Genomic DNA, 22,128 nt, shown 5'->3' with positions numbered 1-22,128 from the left:
GTGCCGACAAATCCCAATAAGAGCTGCGCATATCTCGTTCTCAGGGCACACCGGATGAGCCAGACGTCGGGTTGGCATAGACCCTGGTTGCCCAGGAGGCGCCGGACATCGCTCGGTTTGGACCAGCACTTGGAGAAGAACTGGCTCGGGGGGTAAAATAAAGATGACCCTGAGGATGCGCGACTCCCAAGGGAAAAAGGCTAGGTGAGGAAAATGGTAAAACCAAGGTTGGGCCTTGCTGGAGGAGTTTTATTCAAAGCGAACTATCAAGGGGGTCCCATAAATCACCCAGCCGCGTAAGGGACACAAAATCCGGGAACATGATACCGATATGACGGAAACTAGGGCGGCAAGAGTGGAACAAAACACCAGGCATAAGGCCGAGTCTTCCACCCTTTACCAAGTATATAGATGCATTAATTGAATAAGAGATATTGTGATATCCCAACATAATCCTGTCCACCATGGAGCAATCTTCAACTTCACCTGCAACTAACAACGCTATAAGAGGGGCTGAGCAAAGCGGTAACATAGCCAACCAACGGTTTTCTAGGAAGGGTGGAAAAGGTTAGAGGCTGACATGACAAATTGGGAGGCTTGAAGAACAAGTGATAGGAAGCGCAGCATAGCGATAGAACGAAGCAACTAGCATAGCAATGATAGTAATGAGATCCAAGGTGACGGTCATCTTTCCTGAAATCCCGCAAGGAAGAAGAACGATTCCATGAATAAGATGGAGCCACGAAGACGAACCAAGCATAGACGAACGAATCCTCACGATCGCAACGAAACAGGAACTAACGAGAAGGAGCACAACCGGAAATAAATAAACACCACGGTAAACACACAACACATATACATGAAATGATGCTCAACCAAATAAGATGCAAGACAAGACTACATGAATCTACTCATGGCAAAAGATGATGCAAACAAGAACAACACATCAAAGCAAGTTTAAATGAGGCCGAAAACAACATATAACAAATCCGCTAAGTCCTCATATGCAAATTTCGAAATTGCTCCAGAACTGAATAAACCTTATGTTCAAGTTGTTAAACAGCAAGTTAAGATGCACCAAGATGATCTACACGAGATTCTAGTCAAGTTACATATAAAGTTCATTTAATTCGGAGCTACGGCCTAGAAGATATGAGCAAAACAAGTTAAACATGACATTGATGCAAAATGCATACAAACATCAAGTAAACACCTCAAAACAAGGATGCAACATGATAATATGAAGCTACATGCAAATCTAAGCAAGTTTCATATAAAGCACACTCAAAACGGAGCAACGGTGCAACACATACACTCTATACAAGTTTAAAGGACAAGCTGTCCAAAACAGTAACTAGGCATCTAGCAAGCATCAAAACTAAATGCTACAGCACATCAACATAAGAACAAAAGGCATGCGCATGAAGTACAGGTAAAGCACGACAAAACATGAACACTGATCTATCTCCAGAAATCACTAGAACATGCTCAAAACATCATGGCAAGATTGCAAATAATAATAGTTTACAGACTTAGCAGAAATAACATCAGGTTGCAATGTTTAGAGCTATAAAACAACATGCTACAGGAACTTATCATGGCAATCAAAGGCATGGCATGCTAAGACTAAAGACAAAGAACAAAACTCCCTTACTGAACTTATTCCAAAGATCAACAGAAAAGATGGTAGCATCCATGCAAACATGGCAAATGATATGACAGATTCAGACATGGCAGGAACAACAATAAGTAGGCATGTTGGTGAGCTTGTGCAACTCACCACAGATCAATACATGGCATGTAATGAAACGAACAGTAATAAGACATGTTTATGAAGCTAGGCATGGCAAGAGAAAGTCCATAGGGTACATGGATCACTAGCAACACATAGGGCAAAACTGAACTTCATGTTAACAGGCTGACATCAACATTATTTAGCAATTTGAGAGCAAGATTACAACAAGCTACATCAGGCTATAAATGCAACCAGGGGCATGGATGGATAGAGCATGACATTTATAACAAATAATCCTTAGTGAACATCTCCAGATTATTCATAGAGTAACTTGTAGCAGCAGGTTTACATAACATCATGATATAACAGATTCAGCCTAGCAAAACAGTAACAGCAAGTACCCTACTTCACGAGCTCGATGCACTCACTACAAGACTCACAAAAATACATGGATTGCACCACTGTAAAGATGGCATGATGTAGTTAAAAACACATGTAGACATCAAGCTCACAAGATGCACACACAAAATGCAATGAAAAAGACAAATCACCAAGTTTTGTTAACAGACAGCAGTTAACATCATATAGCACTCTTGCAACAATGATTAAGGCATCAAGATGAACTCAAACAAACATGGCACAATGGAACAAAATGATTAGCACATCCTGATGAACACTCTGATATATCATGCACGCAAAACGAAGCAGTACATAACAAGATACAGGGTACACAATATGCATGCATGATGTTGAAAACTCAGGACTTGGAGAAAATCTCACCCCGCGGAAAAAGTCAACGGGACGACGCGGTACCGGGATGGAGTGGATCGGGTCGGAGGGGGGCATTTGGTTGGTGGTGGTGGTGGATCTGGTCCATCTTTTTCGGATCCGACCTGAGAAGAACTCCGGCGAGCGGCGGGGCGGCTCCGGCGAGCTCCCGCGACGACGCGGAGGCACAGTGGCGACGGTGCGGGGCCGGTGGCGCACGAGGCGCGGCCGAGCGGCGCAGCCACCGGGCGGGAGGCGGCGGCGGGAGGAACTCCGGCGATGGGGTCGAGGCGGTGGCGCGGGTCGCCGATGAAGCGGGGCCAAGGCGGCGGCGGGGGTGGTCGAGGGCGAGGCAGAGGAGGTCTCCGCGGGCGGCGGCGGTTGGTGGCCGGCGGGCGTGGCCTCCGGCGAGGGCGCGGGGTCACGGCGCAGCGAGGCGGAGGCGGGCAGAGAGGCGGCGGCGGAGCGGGTGCAGAGGCGTGGGCGGCGGGGCGCGGCCCGGTTCGGGCCCGACGGGAGTCGGATCTGGGCCCGGTGGGCTGCGGCGGCATGGGAGAGAGAGAGGGTGACGTGGCGGGAGGCAATTGGCTGAGGGCGGCGGTGCGGACATGTCCGACGGCAGGGTGGACACGTCCGGCGGCTGGAGGAAGGAGGTGACTAGGGTTAGGGTGGAAATCATCTACGAATTTCGGGGGAGAATGTGTTTATATAGGCATAGGGAGCTAGGAGACTCCAAATGGGGTGCGGTTTTCGCCCACGCGATCGTGATCGAACGTCCGAGAGCATGGAGGGGGTTTGGATGGGTTATTGGGCTGTGGTTAAGAGGGGCCGGGCTGCAAAGAGAGAGGGGTTTCGGGCTACGCGGTTAACCGTTGGGGCATCAAACGACCTCCAAATGGAACAAAATTTGATGGGCAGTCTACCGGTGCTATACCAAGGCCACTCGGCAAACCTCAGTCCATTCTGAGAACGTTTAACACCTGCTCACAATAAGAGACAAAGGGGGACGCCGGAGGACACAGGAGTGTCGGATTGCAAAACGGACAACGGGGAAAATGCTCGGATGCATGAGACGAACATGTATGCAATGCAATGCACATGATGACATGAGAAAATGCAACACGCAAGCAAATGACATGGCAACAACGGCGAATATCTAGCGGGCACCTGGCGCATCGGATCCGGGGCGTTACAACACTCCTCCACTACCAAGAGATCTTGTCCCGAGATCTTAGGACCGATATGGGGAGGAAAAGAGGATGAGGTGAACCAAGAACGCAAGAGGGAAAAATGAACAAAGTCAAGAGCACTCGGGTAGAAAGAGAAAAGGCGAATATGACGGGAATGAAAAGCTCATGGAAACAAGATAGACTCTAAAACCACTCCGGTTAGACAAGGCAGAAAAGAATAAGCACGAAAGAATTTTGTACAACACTCTGGCTGAAAATGGAAGGAAAAGAACACGATCTTGAGAGGATGGAATGATACTTGACGAGAGGAATAACACAATGCCTCCGGAAGACTTAAAAGAGAGGAATGAGCAGAACGGGGAAGAAGATGACAACTTCTACCACGAAAGAAATTTAAAGCAACCTCAGAAGAAAGGATTGAACGGAGTTGTTGAGAAAATGAACAACGAAAAGAATATGCTTGTCGTGGACTTATGGATAACATCTCAAAATCATAAGGTGATAAACGGCCACAAACGGAAATGATTGGATAGCTGAGAAGAATGAAGAAATGCAAAACTCCACTTAAAAAGAATATGGAGAATTAATTGCACTTTGAGATGCGAGAAGAAAGATACTTGAACTCAACCAACAAGAATCTTGATGAACTCTTAAAGAATGAATTAAATCATGAAGAACCACCATGAAGAACTCCGGTGACAAAAGGATGATGAGATAGGATGAAGGATGAAAGAATAAGACTAAAGCCTTGCATTGATTTAGATGGAGGTTCCGACAAGATGGCCGAGGAAATTTGAACTCCGAAAAAGAAAAGATGAAAACACTTGGAACTAGAATTTATTCATCAAGAACAAACTCCAAAGAAAAGGGATTACTCACTTTGAGGAAATAAGAATAAGATTTATTGTATGCTTATCCTTCATCAAATTAAATTGATGACAAGCAATGGATTTTGCATACTACTTATTCTTCTTGAAAAGGATTGAGAAGTGACATATCGCAAACTTGAGAAGGTCTTCATGAACCACCGGTAGGATTGAAAAGAACGAATGAATTAATATGATAATTAAAGAAAAAGAATCTTAAAGAACCACCGTAAGACTTCAGAAATGACTGATGAAAGAGAATTAATCACCAGGAAGAATTAGAAGAACCAATATGCTAGAGGGTATTTAGATGCAAAAGAACAAAGAGATCATGAGTTGATTAAAGAACACTTGAACGAAGCACCGGGATAATTGGATAACGGTAGCTGAAATGTGAGGACGAAGAATTCTTTTGGAATGATGGCCTCTGGTGAAAAGAAACAGAAATCAACTCCTGACATACTCTAGATGGGTAAGAAAAAGGAACTTCTGACAAATGGAATAATTCGAGAGGATAACATGAAGCTAGAACCACGAATCTTTGGGAGAATGAACAAGATTTAGAGGAAAAGCCCTTCTTCGGTCTTCAAATGATGAAGAGAAACACCACCAAAATTTGTTAAGGCACTCCGGGGGAACGAAGAAGCGAAGAGGTTGAGGCAACAATGAAAATGATTCGAAATTGATCTTGGAAAGGCATCTAACTGATGGGATCCATTCTTACATCACACTTGAAAAGAATTGAGAATAACTCCCAGGGAATTAGAAGAGTCAGGTAAGATCCTGGGGAAAGACATGTGGGTTAGGGCCCACTAAAAGAAAATACCATCGGAAAGGGTTGTTGAAGAGATAGATGATGCACCGGAATGATTGAAATATTTGAATAAGGTGACAACCTCGAACTAATTGGAACACAGATGACTCTCCTGAGATGTCTTCCGAACTCCGGAATGGTTGAATGGCGAGAGTCAAACGAGCAAGGAGAACACTTGATCCACGGAAAAGAATATGATCAACCAAAAAAACCTTGAATTGAATCCACCGGAAAAGAGATGAAGAATGTCCACCGAGACGAGAATTCACCGGTTAAAATTATTGAGGGAAGACTGAAGAGGCTCCGCACGAATGAAATTGATGGTTGAAAGAGACTCAGACTCCGGGAAGAAAAAGGGTGGGAGGGTGGGAAAAACAAAGGCAACTTGGAAGGGGAAACCAACGAATATCTTGAAGAGAAAACACCGGTTGAAAGAATGCAAATGCTTCGCACGAGTAGGATGGATACTCGATTACGGACTCCAGCTCTGAGAAGGAAAAGGGGTGGGTGGGTAGGAAAATTAAGCAACTAAGGATTGAACTTGGCAACAATGAAGAGGCTCGAGTTGACTTGACGAGAAATGCACCAGGAAAAGAGATGAGAACCAACGACCGGAAAACCAACTGCGTGATCCTAAAGAAAATTTGGAAGGGGAAGAGGAGAAATTCAAAACACCTACGTCAAGATTCCTCACCAGAGCGATGGAGGGACTGAGGAGTAAAAAGAATTCCTACTCTCCGATATAACAAGACTCCGAAAACAGTTTCCTTCTAGACTCGACAACGGCCAAACTACGCGATCAATCAAGGGGGCTCCTATGGTCGGCCGAGGCTCTGATACCAACTTGTCACGCCCAAGATGCGACCCTATCCTAAAGGAACTCGAAGGTCCCACCAAGGATAGAAGTGCATCTTGAAGACGCTTTTGCAAGGTGGATATCATTACATCAACATTACATAATAGATGGGGATACATACAAAAGGCATACAATGCCACACGAATACACCATCATCTTACAAAAGAGCACCATCCGACTACGGATGAAACACAAACAGAAACTCAAACGACATCCACCATGCTAGCCTAGGCTGCCGACCTGGAACCTATCCCTTGATCGAAGAAGAAGCAGAAGAAGAACTCCAAAACAAGCAAACATCGCTCTCGCGTCATGAACATCACAAAACCTGTACCTGCAACTATTGTTGTACTAATTTGTGAGCCACGAGGACTCAGCAATCCCATTACCATGGGTATCAAGACTAGCAAAGCTTAATGGGAAAGGAAGGGGTAAAGTGGTGAGGTTGCAGCAGCGACTAAGCAAGTATGGTGGCTAACATACGCAAATAAGAGCGAGAAGAGAAGCAACGGAACGGTCGTGAAGCTAGCAATGATCAAGAAGTGATCCTGAACTCCTTCTTACATCAAACATAACCCAAAAACTGTGTTCACTTCCGGAGTCCGCCGAAAAGAGACCATCACGGCTACACACGTGGTTGATGCGTTTTAATTCGAATCTGATGTCAAGTTATCTACAACCGGACGTTAACAAATTCCCATCTGCCACATAACCGCGGGCACGGCTCTCAAAAGTTTATACCCTGCAGGGGTGTCCCAACTTAGCCCATCACAAGCTCTCATGGTCAACGAAGGATATTCCTTCTCCCAGGAAGACCCGATCAGTCTCGGAATCCCGGTTTACAAGACATTTCGACAATGGTAAAACAAGACCAGCAAAGCCACCCGATGTGCCGACAAATCCCGATAGGAGCTGCACATATCTCGTTCTCAGGGCACACCGGATGAGCCAGACGTCGGGTTGGCATAGACCCTGGTTGCCCAGTGGGCGCCGGACATCGCTCGGTTTGGACTAGCACTTGGAGAAGCACTAGCTCGGGGGGTAAAATAAAGATGACCCTCGGGATGCGCGACTCCCAAGGGAAAAAGGCTAGGTGAGGTAAATGGTAAAACCAAGGTTGGGCCTTGCTGGAGGAGTTTTATTCAAAGCGAACTGTCAAGGGGGTCCCATAAATCACCCAACCGCGTAAGGGACGCAAAATCCGGGAACATAATACTGATATGACGGAAACTAGGGCGGGAAGAGTGGAACAAAACACCAGGCATAAGGCCGAGTCTTCCACCCTTTACCAAGTATATAGATGCATTAATTGCATAAGAGATATTCTGATATCCCAACATAATCCTGTCCACCATGGAGCAATCTTCAACTTCACCTGCAACTAACAACGCCATAAGAGGGGCTGAGCAAAGCGGTAACATAACCAAGCAACGGTTTGCTAGAAAGGGTGGAAAAGGTTAGAGGCTGACATGACAAATTGGGAGGCTTGAAGAACAAGTGATAGGAAGCGCACCATAGCGATAGAACGAAGCAACTAGCATAGCAATGATAGTAATGAGATCCAAGGTGACGGTCATCTTTCCTGAAATCCCGCAAGGAAGAAGAACGATTCCATGAATAAGATGGAGCCACGAAGACGAACCAAGCATAGACGAACGAATCCTCACGATCGCAACGAAACAGGAACTAACGAGAAGGAGCACAACCGGAAATAAATAAACACCACGGTAAACACACAACACATATACATGACATGATGCTCAACCAAATAAGATGCAAGACAAGACTACATGAAGACTACATGAGCCTTTGCATAATCTTTTCTGTATTTGCTTTGTTGAATTTGCGGTTGCATCGTCGTGTCAAGTTGCTGGTCTTAGAGTCTAGTCTTTTAGAGTTTCGAGTTCTGGCCATAAGTTGTCACGCCGCCGCCGCACCATCGTCATCGCCCCTGCCATCTACCACCACCGCTTATCCGCCACCGCTTCGAATCCGTATCCATATACCACCACCGCTGTCAGATACCACCACCGCTGCCATCTACCACCATATATCCACCACCAATCTGAGTTCTTGTCATATTAGGTTTGTTTTCGAGATCCATCTAGATTCTGATTCGTGTTTCTTTGCCGGAGTAGGTTTCGGAAAAAAAAAGTCCGGAAACCACCCTCCGTTTAGGCCCAAAATTTTCCGAAAACGCACTTGTCGAAAAAAATTCTGGCTATCCTATTTTTAGGTGTTTTAAGCGTATTGAGACAGTCGCCGTTATAGAAAGTTTTTTCTGACCCGTTTCCAGTTTTTGGGTCCGGGCAACAAAAAAATTGGTCAAAAAAATTTCGTGCCCATCCTGTCAGTTTGACCTGGGAAGAGTTTTGAGACACTCGCCATTATAGTGATTTTTCGCAAAAAAAAAGCAGCGCAAAAAAAATCCAGAGTGTGCTTTTCCCTTGTTTACGTGCAGCGCCATGATTTTGTTAGTGTTCTAGGCTCGCGTCTCTAGTACAGTCTAGCCTAGGACCAGCACAGTACCATCGTTGGGCGTTTATTCAACTTTGCATCTCTGAATTGATTATTGCTGATCCTTTTTTGCTACCATATTATAAGCCTTCCCAGCTCCACATACATCTACGTCGTGCGTTTGACTCTCCCTGGTAATCGCTCTATCCAAGCTTTGAGAGTTTTGACTACAACGGTTGCTGATCACCACCTGCTGTTGGGTAAGAACTGGTAAGAATTTGAGATTTTCTTGACGGGTTTGTGATACACCACCACCACTTCTTAGTAGTCTGTAGGATCATATTCTTGTCTGTTTTATTTGCTGCTAACCATGGTAGGATCACAAGCCGATGAGACTGATTGGGAGAACCTGACGAACAAACAGCTACATGATAAATTTCAGCAAATGATGAGTGGATAGGTGCAAGATGTGCTAAACAGATTTGACGAGGCCATGGAGAAGATAGATGGCATTGAGAAGACATTCGAAACAAAGCTTGATAGCAAGTTTAATGAATTGCTCGCGCGTTTTCCACCACCACGCCGGCTGCACCTATCGCACCTCTGCAACAACAACAGCAACGCCTCCTTCTGAATCAGTATGGACGAGTGAAGCGTGTTCCTATTGAGGATGGCCAAACTTCTGGTGTTGTTGTTCCTGTTGTTGATGCTTCTTTGGCTCGTGCTACTGCTGCTGCTGGTACCCAGGAGGATGATGAGTATGCGGGCGATTATGTGGATGAGGTTGATCAAAATCTGAACTACGTGCAGCCACCAGCACCACCACCAGTAGGTCGACCTCAGGTATATATTCGTAATGGTAGGCCTGCACCACCACCTCAGGTACGAGATGATGTCCATATTCCTAAACTGAAATTGAATATTCCACCATTTGAGGGTAGATATGTTCCTGATATATATCTTACTTGGGAGTTAGAAACTGAACAACGTTTTACATGTTTACAATATCCCGAGGAGAGACGGGTTGTTGCCGTTGTTTGTGCTTTCACTAGTTTTGCATGTGTCTGGTGGTCTGAACATTGTAGATTATATCCTATTCCAACTACTTGGGCTGCTTTGAAAACTGCTATGCGTACGCGTTGGGTTCCACCATATTATCAACGTGAATTGCTTCAAAAATTGCAGTGTTTAAGACAAGGGAAAAATTCTGTAGAAGAATATTATCAGGAATTACAAACTGGCATGATTCGATGTGGTATTGTTGAGGAGAATGAAGCTATGCTTGCACGTTTTCTGGGTGGATTAAATAGAGAGATTCAGACCATTCTAGACTATGAGTATACTAATATCACTCGTTTATTCCATCTTGCTTGTAAAGCTGAACGTGAAGTGCAGGATCGACAAGCATTGGCGCGAACTAACTTTTCTGCAGGCCGACCTTCATCATGGACACCGCGTGCATCTTCTACTTCAACTGCACCAGCACCTCAATCAGGTGCCTCCTCCAGCCGTGATACAAGAAAACAGGCACAACCACCATTATCTGCCAAGAGCGCACCTGCCGGGCATGCACAGAGTTCTTCTTCTTCCATGGCATCAACAGGGCACACAAGTGATATTATTTGTCGTCGTTGTAAGGGAGGAGGTCATTATGCGAGAGAATGCAAATCTCCACGTGTGATGATTGCTACCGAGGGTGGTGGATATGAGTCCGCTAGTGACTATGATGAGGAGACTTTGGCTCTTATTACACGTGAAGAACATGGTGGAGATGATTCTGATCATGAGACGCAATAAATGGCTCCTGAAGACGCTGACAGGTATGAATGTTTAGTTGCTCAACGTGTTTTGAGTGTGCAGGTCACACAAGCTGAGCAAAATCAGAGGCACAATTTGTTCCATACCAAGGGAGTTGTGAAGGAACGTTCTGTGCGCGTCATAATAGACGGAGGGAGCTGCAACAACTTGGCTAGCATGGAGATGGTGGAGAAGCTTTCTCTCACCACAAGACCACATCCACATCCTTACTACATCCAATGGTTCAACAACAGCGGCAAGGTTAAGGTAACACATACTGTTCGTGTGCATTTTAGTAACTCTACATATGTTGATTATGTTGATTGTGATGTGGTACCTATGCAAGCATGTTCCTTATTACTTGGTAGACCATGGCAATTTGATAAAAATTCTGTACACCATGGTAGAAACAATCACTATACTCTTGTTCCTAAGGATAAAAATATTACTTTGCTTCCTATGACTCCTGATTCCATTTTGAAAGATGATATTAATAGAGCTAATAAAGCAAAATAGGAGAAGAATAAGAGTGAAAATCAAATTGTGGCAAAAGAATTTGAGCAACAAATGAAGCCTAATAATAAACCATCTAGTGTTGCTTCTGAAATTAAATTGAAAAGTGCATGTTTATTTGCCACCAAATCTGATATTGATGAGCTAGATTTCAGCAAATCTGTTTGCTATGCTTTTGTGTGCAAAGAGGCATTATTTTCATTCGAGGACGTGCCTTCCTCTTTGCCTCCTGTTGTCACTAACATTTTGCAGGAGTTCGCTGACGTCTTTCCACAAGACGTGCCACCGAGATTACCGCCTATTCGAGGGATTGAGCATCAGATTGACTTAATTCCCGGTGCTTCACTACCAAACCGTGCACCATACCGTACCAATCCGGAGGAGACGAAGGAGATTATGCGTCAAGTACAAGAGCTTCTCGACAAAGGTTATATACGTGAATCCCTTAGTCCTTGTGTTGTTCCTATTATTCTAGTGCCGAAAAAGGATGGTACATCACGTATGTGTGTTGATTGTAGAGGCATTAATAATATTACTATTCGTTATCGTCATCCTATTCCTAGGCTAGATGATATGCTTGATGAATTGAGTGGCTCTACAATATTCTCCAAAGTTGATTTGCGTAGTGGATACCATCAAATTCGTATGAAATTGGGAGATGAATGGAAAACAGCATTTAAAACTAAGTTTGGATTATATGAGTGGTTAGTCATGCCTTTTGGGTTAACTAATGCACCTAGTACTTTCATGAGATTAATGAACGAAGTTTTACGTGCTTTCATTGGACGATTTGTGGTAGTTTACTTTGATGACATATTGATTTATAGCAGATCTTTGGAAGAACATTTGGAACATTTACGTGCTGTTTTTATTGCTCTACGTGATGCACGTTTGTTTGGTAACCTTGGGAAGTGCACCTTTTGCACCGACCGAGTATCTTTTCTTGGCTATGTTGTTACTCCACAGGGAATTGAAGTTGATAAAGCCAAGATTGAAGCTATTGAGAGTTGGCCGCAGCCCAAAACGGTCACACAAGTGAGGAGTTTTCTTGGCCTCGCTGGATTCTATAGGCGTTTTGTGAGAGATTTCAGCACCATTGCTGCACCTCTCAATGAGCTTACAAAGAAAGATGTGCCTTTTCTTTGGGGTACCGCACAGGAAGAAGCCTTCACGGTATTGAAAGATAAGTTGACACATGCTCCTTTACTCCAACTTCCTGATTTTAATAAGACTTTTGAGCTTGAATGTGATGCTAGTGGAATTGGATTAGGAGGTGTGTTATTACAAGATGGCAAACCTGTTGCATACTTTTCTGAAAAATTGAGTGGGCCTAGTCTGAATTATTCTACTTATGATAAAGAATTATATGCTCTTGTTCGGACTTTAGAAACATGGCAACATTATTTATGGCCCAAAGAATTTGTTATACATTCTGATCATGAATCTTTGAAACATATTAAAAGTCAAGCTAAACTGAATCGTAGACATGCTAAATGGGTCGAATTCATTGAGACTTTCCCTTATGTCATTAAACACAAGAAGGGAAAATAAAATGTTATTGCTGATGCATTGTCTCGTCGCTATACTATGCTTTCACAACTTGACTTCAAAATATTTGGTTTGAAGACCATCAAAGATCAATATGTGCATGATGCTGATTTTAAAGATGTAATGCAGAATTGTAAAGAAGGAAGAATGTGGAACAAGTTTGTCGTTAACGATGGATTTGTGTTTCGTGCTAACAAGCTATGCATTCCAGCTAGCTCCGTTCGTCTTCTGTTGTTGCAGGAGGCGCATGGAGGAGGATTAATGGGACACTTTGGCGTGAAGAAGACGGAGGACGTACTTGCTACACATTTCTTTTGGCCAAAGATGAGACGGGATGTTGAGCATTTTATTGCTCGCTGCACTACATGTCAAAAAGCTAAGTCACGACTCAATCCTCATGGTTTATATATGCCTTTGCCTGTACCTAGTGTTCCTTGGGAGGATATATCTATGGACTTTGTTTTAGGTTTACCTCGAACAAAGAAGGGCAGGGATAGCATATTTGTTGTCGTGGATAGATTCTCGAAAATGGCACACTTTATACCATGTCATAAAAGCGATGATGTTGTTAATGTTGCTGATTTGTTCTTTCGTGAAATTATTCGCTTGCATGGTGTGCCAAATACTATTGTTTCAGATCGTGATACTAAATTTCTTAGCCACTTTTGGAGATGTTTATGGGCTAAGTTGGGGACTAAACTGCTTTTTAGTACTACTTGTCACCCCCAAACTGATGGACAAACTGAAGTAGTCAATAGAACATTGTCTACTATGCTTAGGGCTGTTTTGAAGAGTAATAAGAAAATGTGGGAGGAATGCTTGCCTCATATTAAATTTGCTTATAATCGTTCATTGCATTCTACTACTAAGATGTGCCCTTTTGAAGTTGTGTATGGTTTCCTACCTCGTGCACCTATTGATTTGTTGCCTCTTCCATCTTCGAAGAAGGTTAATTTTGATGCTAAACAACGTGCTGAATTGATTTTAAAAATGCATGAGTTAACTAAGGAAAACATTGAGCGTATGAATGCCAAATATAAACTTGCTGGAGATAAGGGTAGAAAACATGTTGTGTTTGCACCTGGAGATCTTGTTTGGTTACATTTGCGTAAGGATAGATTTCCTGATTTGCGCAAATTAAAGCTCATGCCACGTGCTGATGGTCCCTTTAAGGTGTTAGAGAAAATAAATGATAATGCATACAAACTTGAGCTGCCTGCAGATTTTGGGGTTAGTCCCACTTTTAACATTGCAGATTTGAAGCCTTATTTGGGTGAGGAAGATGAGCTTCCGTCGAGGATGACTTCATTTCAAGAAGGGGAGGATGATGAGGACATCAATACCATTGTTACACCCACAGCCCCTGCTGCTATACATACTGGACCAATTACTAGAGCTCGCGAACGTCAACTAAATTACCAGGTACTTTCGTTTCTTGGTAATGATTCTAATGTTCATGAGAATATGATGCTTCCTAATTTGGATACATTTGTTTTGCTTACAAATGAAGAGCCTAGCTTGGAGAAGGATGAACATTGGAGCAAGAGAAAGCATGGAGATGATGGCATGCGCAAGGGGAACAAGAACGGAGTTATGAGTGATGATTTCAGGTCTTTGAAGCCACCATAACGAGTGCATGAAGCCTTGGATGAAATATACAAGATGCCACTTCATAAATTTCGTCCAGAGGATATTATAGGTGCTGCGTCACCTTTTTATTGGGCCAGGCCCATGTAATTTCGAAATACATTAGTATAGGCTATTTTTAGAGTCCGTATGTGTGGGGAAACAAGAGATAGGGTTGATTTCGGACCCCTCCACCAAGGGCCACGAAATTCCCCCTCTCTTCCTCCATATATACAGCCCTTAGGGCACCGTTTAGACTTTGGGTTTTGTTTAGATTAAAGTTCGCCATAGTTGCAACTTTGCGTACTTCGTTTGTGTTCAACGACCAGACAAAGGCGTCACAGAACCCCACCTCGATCAATAAAGCTTTCATCTTATATTCGCAATATCCAGATTGCAATCTCAGTTTCTTGCTTGTTCTTCGTTTGCTCGCAGGAAACAGACCCTCGTGGCCACGTTGATCGTGCTCCGGCGTGGTCAATAACCTCTCGGAGTTGGTTTAGCGATTGCTAAGGCGCGACGTCCTCGCACGTTCGTAGTCGGATCGTCAAAGTCGACTTCCACCAAAGCGAAATCCATCATCTCATCGAAAGACGGGACACCTCTGCCTCTATCAATCATGCACGCAAAATGGAGCAGTACACAACAAGATACAGGGTACACAATATGTATGCATGATGTTGAAAACTCAGGACTTGGAGAAAATCTCACCCCGCGGAAAAAGTCAACGGGACGACGCGGTACCGGGACGGAGTGGATCGGGTCGGCGGGGAGCGTTTGGTTGGTGGTGGTGGTGGATCTGGTCCATCTTCCCTAGATCCGACCGGAGAAGAACTCCGGCGAGCGGCAGGGCGGCTCCGGTGAGCTCCCGCGATGACGGGGAGGCGCGATGGCGACGGCGCAGGGCCGGTGGCGCGCGGGGCACGGTCGAGCGGCGCGGCCATCGGGCGGGAGGCGGCGAGGGTCGCCGGGGAGGCGCCGGCGGGAGGAACTCCGGCGACGGGGTCGAGGCGGCGGCGCGGGTCGCCGGTGAAGCGGGGCCGAGGCGGCGGCGGGGGTGGTCGAGGGCGAGGCGGCGGAGGTCTCCGAGGGCGGCGGCGGTCGGTGGCCGGCGGGTGTGGCCTCCGGCGAGGGCGCGGGGTCGCCGGCGCGGCAAGGCGGAGGCGAGCGGCGAGGCGGCGGTGAAGGCCGGCGGCGGAGCGGGTGCAGAGGCGCGAGCGGCGGGGCGTGGCCCGGTTCGGGCCCGACGGGGGCCGGATCTGGGGCGGTGGGCTGCGGTGGCAGGGGAGAGAGAGAGGGTGACGTGGCGGGAGGCGATTGGCTGAGGGCGACGGTGTGGACATGTCTGGCGGCGGGGTGGACGCGCCCGGCGGCGGGAGGAAGGAGGAGACTAGGGTTAGGGTGGATATCATCCGCGAATTTTGGGGGAGAATGTGTTTATATAGGCATAGGGAGCTAGGAGACTCCAAATGGGGTGCGATTTTCGCCCACATGATTGTGATCGAACGACCGAGAGCATGGAGGGGGTTTGGATGGGTTATTGGGCTGTGGTGAAGAGGGGCTGGGCTGCAAAGAGAGAGGGGTTTCGGGCTACTCGGTTAACCGTTGGGGCATCAAACGACCTCCAAATGGAGCGAAATTTGACGTGCGGTCTTCCGGTGCTATACCAAGGCCACTCGGCAAACCTCGGTCCATTCCAAGAACGTTTAACACCCGCTCACAATAAGAGATAAAAGGGGACGCCGGAGGACACATGAGTGTCGGATTGCAAAACGGACAACGGGGAAAATGTTCGGATGCATGAGACAAACAAGTATGCAATGCAATGCACGTGATGACATGACAAAATGCAACATGCAAGCAAATGACATGGTAACAACGTCGAATATCTGGCGGGCACCTGGCGCATCGGATCCGGGACGTTACATCTGAGCATCCGAGAGGAATTGTGGATCGCCGAGTGACCAAGTCTGTGAAGGTTTGGAAGTCACCTAATAAGACTTACCACGAGTGTTGGGCGAGGTTTGTGTGGCTTTAGCACAAGGAGAATACGGTGAGGACTGTGTGTCCTTGAGTTTAAATACTCAGCCGCTCCAACCAGACGTACAACTATCACAGCAGTTGGAACTAGTCTACCAAATCATTATCTTCACCAAGCCAACTGGTTCTATTTCCTCAACCCTTTCATTTGCTCATTCATATGTTGATGAACCTGATCATTACTGTTTGAATACTTTGACTGAAGACTTTCTCTATTTCCTCAATCCAATTTCTTCAGTCACATTGTCTTCAGCCTGCTTATCCTGTTTTCACACTATTTGTACTTTGTGATTGTTTTTATTTCATCATGATGACTATGATGTTGCTCTGTTATGCTTATACCTGAGTACTTATTCCGCTGCTAGTGTGTCGTTTCTTAGAATTTCTTCACCTAGAAATTCCTCAGTGATGAATTTGTAAAAATCGCCTATTCACCCCCCCCCCTCTAGTCGATATAACGCACTTTCAGTTTTCCTCACTTGATGATTTTCGCTCAAAGTCCTCGGAGGATGGGATGCTCTCAATGACAAGTGTCAGTTTCTCTTGGAGCAGTCCGACATGATAAGACATAAATGCCCTTCAATGATATGATCGTTAGGTGGATAGATATTTTGGGACAGCTGGCGCATGGCACAGCAATGGTCGGATATTTGATCTATCAAATTCCTGAGGGCTATGATGTTCCTCACTTGTCGGCAATCCGCACTGGCGAATTCCTAACTCCTCAGTCAGAAAATTCCTCAGAGAACAGAAGAACTTTGTCTCTGTCACTGAAGAAATTTACTGAACTATATGAGATTTCCAATGGCTTCACTCGAAAGGATTGGGTAGGTGTAGGATTTTGAGATGAGCATCACTTGGAAACTTTTCCTTAGTTTTTCCTTGATCCCCTTTAATAGTACGATGTTTCCTATGACTCAAGAAAGAGAAAAATGAAACTACAGAAACAAAAGTCTTCACGCTTCATATTCCTCGCATGAATATAGAGTCTTCATGGTCACACCAATTTCTTCACTTTCAAAGTCTTCAGATGAAGACATTCATTTTTAGGGGTCGACTTTCTTTGTAATATCAAACTCCTCATAGACTTATAAACCTGTGTACACTCACAAACACATTAGTCCCTTAACTTATAAGTCTTCAATACACCAAACTCACTAAGGGTCACTAGATGCACTTACAATCTCTCCCTTTTTGGTGATTGATGACAATGTAGGTTAAGTTTTCAACAAGGATAAACATATGAAGTGTAAATACTAATATTGAGGAATTTGATTGCAAGATATAGAAGAACTCCCCCTAAAATTGTGCATATGTGAGGAATTTGCTCTTGAGAAGCAATGCAGATTGAAGAGTAGAATCATGGAGATCTCCCCCTATATCTTGTAATTCATACATGCATTTAACATATAATACGAAGAATTTGAAATGCATGATGAAATATGGTGACTGATGTAATTCAACATGCGTGCATCAACATATATGAGGGAGTAAGATGCAGAAGAACATGGCAAAAGTATCATACCACCATAGGACTTAAGTTTACAACTCGATCCAACAAATACTTCAGAAGAACGAGAGTTGTAACTTAGCAAAAAAAGCCCATATATAGACCCGCTTGAAGACTAACTCAAATTTCTCCCCCTTTGTCATTGAATGACCAAAAGGGATGAAAAATGAGGACTAACGCCCCTGAATATTATCACGAAGTTGATGGAGGAGCGCTAGCGTTGTTGGGGTCGGTTGTTGAAGTAGGGCCTGCCACAGTGTCGTCCAATTTTTCAGTTGAGTCCATCTCGCGCGATGAAGAATATGAATTGGTGAGCTTTGACCTTCTTGAATTTCTTCGAAGGTGGCTGAGACCAGTCAAAGTCCTGTTGGAAGTCCATCTCCTTGAGATCTTTATCAGAATACAGATGTGAAAGTATGGCCCAAGTGCGGTCGAAGACTTGATGCAAGTAGTAGTGGTTCTTCTTCACTGAATTTTTTGTAACAGTCATGTTCTGAAGAATAGCACCAAACTGTCTCTTGTCCCACTTGTGGTTGCGATCGACCTTCTGATGAAGGCTGAGGAGAAGCTCACAATCAGTCATCACCCTTGGAGCTGTAGCTTGAGGATTTTGCTTTGAAACATTTGCGGTAGAGTCATGAGTGGCAGAGTCATCATTGGTGGAGTAGGGTGCAGCTTTGTGAAACTGTCCATCCAATGGACGTGTGCCTTCATCAATTACATCAGCCTTGCCCTTCTCATTAGCTGAGAACATAGTCCGTTTGAGGACTTCAATAGGGGGTAAGAAGTTGCCATGATTGAGAGTGTCAGCCTTGTAGTTGATTGAAGACCTTGTTTTGATGAATCTCATGATCCAGAGAGCGTAAGGCTTCAATTCAAACGGTGAAAGAGAAACATTGGCCATACTCCTCATGAAGAAATCATGGAAGTTGATTGGGACTCCATGGATGATATTGAAAAGCAAATTCTTCATGATGCCAACAACCTCTTCTTCATCAGAGTTGCGGCCCTTGATAGGACTCAGGGTTTTGGTCAATATTCTGTATATCGTCCTTGGCACATAGAGCAATTCCTTCACAAGGAATTTGGTTCTTGGAGCTTGGCCAGGCTTCAGAGGCTTCATCAGCACTTGCATGTAATGATCAGATAGCTCAAGTTCATGGTAGATAAGCCTTGCACCTCCAAGGGGAGGACTGGCTGGTAGGGCATGAAGCAATTCAAAGGCGAGTGCTTTATAGTGAGTGTTCTCAGTCATCCAGTCCAACACCCATGAATTCACATCTTCAACGTTGTCGGTGATGTGCAGCGTAGCATAGAACTGAAGAATTAGCTCTTCATTCCAGTCGCAGATGTCGGTGCAGATTTTGAACAACCCAGCGTCATGAAGAACACTGAGGACTGGGGTGAAGCAAGGCAGTGACTCCATATCAACATCAGGAATATGCTCATGGTCAAAGATCTTGTCTTTATCAAAAAGCAGCAAGGAGTAGAAATTCATCTGACTTGTTGTCCAGAAGCGCTTCCTTCGAAGATGAGCAGAGTCATAAGGGTTGTAGTCAGTGAAGAATACATACTCATGAAAGAAGTCATCAACTTTGAACTTCTGTTTCTTTGATAAGGGATTCTTTGGCTTGGGCTAAGGAGTATCAGTCAATGTCTTCACAGCTTCTGGAATCAGAGTCTCAGGAGCCACAGGCTGAGGAATTTTAGTTCCAACATCTTCAGTAGCAGCCTGGGTCTCCAAATCTTCAGCAACATGTACATCAGCACTAGTGGCTAGGATTTCTTCAGGGATGGTAAGAAGAGAAGCTTGAGGTTCTTCAGAGCCCGTATGAATTTCTTTAGTTTGGACTGGGGACTAATGAATCTGTTACAGAGGGGTGAACATTGGATAATCTGGGTGATGACTTTCCCAATAGTCATCATTCAGAATTGGAGTGGTGCACCCAATGTCCACGTCTTCATCTTCTTCATCAATTTCCTCAACGTCCGCCTCTTCAGTCGTGAACTGAGGCATGGGCGATGATACCAGAGGGGTTGAAGGGATGTTATCCACTTCAATTTATTCGTCCAACTGCTCTGACAAAGCAGCAGAAGGAACTTCTTCATTTGATCCACTTGGAATTCATAATCCTCACCAAAGGGAACAATCTCCTTTGATGACATGCTTGAAAAAGGAACAACATCTATAGGGTTGTCATAAGAGCACATCAAAGTCTTCATTTTATTTGGTACTGAAGACTCTGAGGCGGCAGATGATTTCCTTTTCTTCATAGTCGCTCGCTCCACAGCCTTGGTTTTCTTCGCTTCTGATGCAAAAGGAAGAATAGGACTTGGAGTTGGTGCAGGAGGAGCAGAGGAAATTGGTGCAGTTTCCTCAGGCGCAACTAATGCAGTTGCCCTGGCTTGTCCAGTGTCATCAGGCACAGCAGCAAATGCTTTAGCTGGCCTGGCTTGTTCTTCAGGCACAACACTAGTGGATGCCCTGGCATTTTCTTCAGCGGCTGGAATAGCTTCATCAGCCCTGGTGCTCTCATTTTCTTCAGCAGCCTGATTGTCATCAGCGGTACTGGCATGTTCTTTAGTGGGCTATGCAGATGCATCAGCCTGAGGAGATTCATGTTGCGTTGGGGCTGTAACATTGGAGGTGAATCCCTTCGCCATCTTGAAGAATCTGACTTTGGCTCCCAGCCAATCAGCATGGTAAGAGTCAAATTCATCACTAAGTGCTTTGATCTCAGCTTGCATGGCCACAAGTTCATCAGTTGTCATTCTGACAACATGTTTCTTCATAAAATGCTCCCTCTTGTACTGAGCTTTCTTCAACTACCTGGCCTTCTCAAATTTCCATTTTTCTTCTCCTATGAAGGCGGTCAACATGTGACTTTGGCCAGGGGTGAGCTTGAAATCAGGCATTGGAGTATTGGGGTCCTTGTGCCAGAGATCAATGAAGACCAGGATCAGCTTGGGATCCAACAGAAGAGGTACATCTGTACCTTTGGCTCTAGCGGCCTTTTGTTGTCTGTCTCTGATGATTTCTTCCAATTCTTCAGCATTAGCCTCGTCTTCACTAGACGGCACATGAAAGGCGACCTGCTTCTTGTGAGGACTTGGTCTAGCGCCTCGTCCAGCAGTGGACTTAGTCTTCAGGGCCTGTTGAGTAATGCGGAGGAGCTGAAGAACTTGCTGAGGCTCCTGAGGCAATTGAGATGCCTGTTGTCCTTTGGCACGTGGCGAGATGCACAGTTGTTGAGGACTTTGTAGGAACAGCTGAAGATTTTGCAATCTGAGGAACTGGAGCAGCTTGAGGAATTTTCTTTGAGGGCACAGAAGAGCTTGGCCATGAGGGCATTGTTGAGGAACTCAGTGGTTTGCGAGCTGGCTTCTTAGGCATAGCCTTCTTGGGCTTGCTAGCAGAGGCCTCAGCAGTAGCAGCAGCAGTGTCTTCGTTGAATTTCTTCACTGCTTCTTTGGCCATTTTGGCCAACTTGGCTTAATGTTTAGCCCACTCGGGAAATTCTTCACCTCTTCTAATGCTAGAGGGGTCAGCTACTTGGCCTGGTGCCAATGGAGGTCTTGGGCAAGGAGGGTGTACTGCGAGTTTCTTCATATACTTAGGAGTGACATATCTGTACTCCCGCCATTCTCGTGCCCATCTTCTCTCAATCCTCTGTATGCGCACCTTGCGCTAATTTCTGTTTTCCTTGCCATATTTGTCTTCATCAGGAGTGAAATATTCCTCATAGATGTCATCAGGTATCTCAAAAGCACTATTTGCTTCTGGTCTCTTTCCTCTTTTGAGGTCTTTTGTTGTCAGCCATATTCTTTAGCTGAGGATTTTGAACAATGGAATTCTCTGATGAAGTATGCAATTTGTCTTCGAGGAACACTACAAATGAGTTAAGTTGATGAGAACCTAGTGATTCAGCAGCGGACATGTGTACCTCTGAATAGAGTATAGGTGCGAAGAGTTTGGAGATGTCAATGCATTCTCAGAAGTTTTGCAAAAAAACGAGTTTGAGGAATTTGACTAGAGGTGTCTTGAGGAATTTCACTAAGCGTTCTTTGACTTAGGTTCCGGAGTTGTATAGATTGAAAAATCCACACAATCGAGGAATCTTGAAGAAAAACATTGCTTAGAGAAACAGATCAAGAACAAATGCTTGTGTGAGGTGTTTAAAGTGTGGAAGTTGAAGACTAAACACCTTTTGAAGATTTTGTGGAAATCATCAGAATCAACAAGGGCAGTAAAAATAAATTTTATTTACCCTTGACGAAGAACACGATGAACTGAGAGAAATAGATTGGAAGTTCGTCAGTCCAGATCTTCCACGTCATAACTTGGCAGAGGAAGACAGCTACAGCAGCGGCGGAGGTGAAGATTTTTGCGGCCGGCGCGAGTACGGCG

The sequence above is a fragment of the Triticum aestivum genome, chromosome 1B (assembly GCF_018294505.1).
Source record: "Triticum aestivum cultivar Chinese Spring chromosome 1B, IWGSC CS RefSeq v2.1, whole genome shotgun sequence".
NCBI lineage: Eukaryota > Viridiplantae > Streptophyta > Magnoliopsida > Poales > Poaceae > Triticum > Triticum aestivum.
This window is presented reverse-complemented; position numbering follows the sequence as displayed.